The sequence below is a fragment of the Pleurodeles waltl genome, chromosome 12, assembly GCF_031143425.1.
Source record: "Pleurodeles waltl isolate 20211129_DDA chromosome 12, aPleWal1.hap1.20221129, whole genome shotgun sequence".
NCBI classification, from domain to species: Eukaryota; Metazoa; Chordata; class Amphibia; order Caudata; family Salamandridae; genus Pleurodeles; species Pleurodeles waltl.
Window position 1 is genome coordinate 121,447,787 of NC_090451.1, and position 2,082 is coordinate 121,449,868.

Sequence of the window (2,082 nt, forward strand, 5' to 3'; positions counted from 1 at the left end):
CCAGAAGCCTCTGAAGCACTACATATGGAGCCCCAAGAGCTGAACACAGTGCTCCACGCTGCTTCCTGTCTGAGCTGGGCCTAAGGTTCTGAAAAAGACTGCTACTGCTTTGGGTCAAAGTGTCCCCCCTTCCAATCTCGGGTCTAGTAACCAACTTAGAGGTAGTATATATAATTAATGTATTAAAAGAGCCTTCTCTTGCTCACTGCACAACTCCAGGTTTATCTTTGCTCGTGAAACCTGCCTCCCACAGCGTCCATCCCTGTGAGTGCTGCCATGAGAAGGACCTTCCCGTTCACTGCCTCGGCCCCCCTGGAACAAACGCCTCCCAGCAGGACGTACAGTAGCTCTGGTCTCTTCCTCCGTTCAGTGTTCGCCAGGCCACCGCCAATGACGCATCAAATCACCACAGGTCACGTCTCGACTTCAAAGGAACAAAAAGGCCAATCACTAAGAAATGCAAAGATGGGACTTATCTCTTTGAAGATTGTGAAAAAATAAGAACGCTGCCAATTGTATTTGAACAATGATGACATCAGAAGTAAAAAATAAACAACAGTTTACCTAATATCTGATTATGGAAAGGTAGTTTTTTCCCCTCGAAGAAGGAAATGAAAAGTGTAGGCACTGCTGAGATTCGAACTCAGGATCTCCTGTTTACTAGACAGGCACTTTAACCAACTAAGCCACAGCGCCGGCTACTCATAGCTGTCCCACCTGTTTCTCAATGAGAAACATGTCGGGTTGCAGTCTCCTACAGTGGTATTTATGTAGTGCTATTTGTGGGCCTAAAGCGCCTTCACAATTGTTAAGGAAACACCCACTTATTCATGGTTTTGACCGTAATCACTTTGTCTTTCCTTATTTTTACAACAAAAGGTTGACTATGTGAATAAACTGCCACGGGAATCAGGGGTGCGGTAAAGCATGTTTTAGAAACATGAATATCACCAAACACCCATCTGTTAATGGTTCAAAATATGAAGCGGAGACTCCGATGTGCTATGCTTATAATAATATATATATCCAACGCAAGCACAGAGCATTGGTAGAAACTTTGTAAACGCAGATTACACATACAGGGGGAGGTTTTCTCTAATACCACGAGTGACGCCCGCGCCCACCTTTAGGAATTTATCAATTGTAACACCAAATATGTAATTTACATACTAATATGTGAATGTGGAAAGATTTATGTGGGCAGTACAATTAGACCTCTGAAAGAGAGGATCCAAGAACACGTGCGAGCTCTGAGAAACAAGGATCCTTTGTCACCCTTAGTACGCCATGTCAATAATGAACATTCCACAATAGAAATTCCTAAACTAAAATATATGGGTATCAGTCAGACACAGGCACATCCTAGAGGAGGAAACCGTGAGCTGCAACTCAGAAGGAATGAGGCCAAATGGATACTGAGATTGAAGAGTATACCAATGGGAATAAACATTGACCATGAACTACATTATTTTTTATGATATGATCTTGATAAGTCTGCTAGCAAAAGTTTTCTGGATGATTGTTACTGCGTAAAAATGTGCCAATATGAATATGTGTCTCATGATTTGTAAAAAAGTACCATCTGTTTTGGAATATAATTGATATGTGATTTATTTATTTTTTATATTTCATCAATGGATACTAATTTGTCATTGATATGTGATTTATTCTATATATTTCATCAATGGACATCAACTTGCTAGACATATCTCTGACTTTTCTATGTGCCACTATATCACTTTCCTATATTGACAATTAGAATACAGATACACTGAATAGATTATTGATATACTATATACTTTATACTCATATAAGTCGAACATTCTTTAATTTTTAATTGCAATTTCTAATAACCAACTTTATTCCTAGTAACTTTTCTTTCTAAAATTAAGAACATTACAGCAAAAAAATGTTTCTACTAAGAATATGATATTCTTCTAAGGACCATCTAAGATGGCGTCAAAGTAATGTTTATAGATAATGGGCCATGGAGACATTATTCAGAGACGTGGTGATGGTGCTCTCCATTTAGTCTATTTCAACTAGAATTAAGACGTTTATCTCTGGCACACAAACTTTTAA

General features: G+C 38.9%; 1 non-coding gene across 1 annotated transcript; it reads right to left on the minus strand.

The window, feature by feature from the left end:
* Nucleotides 1–622: 622 nt before the first annotated feature.
* Nucleotides 623–696, minus strand: TRNAT-AGU (transfer RNA threonine (anticodon AGU)). Its single transcript has one exon. It is a non-coding gene; the product is annotated as a tRNA-Thr (tRNA).
* Nucleotides 697–2,082: the final 1,386 nt, after the last annotated feature.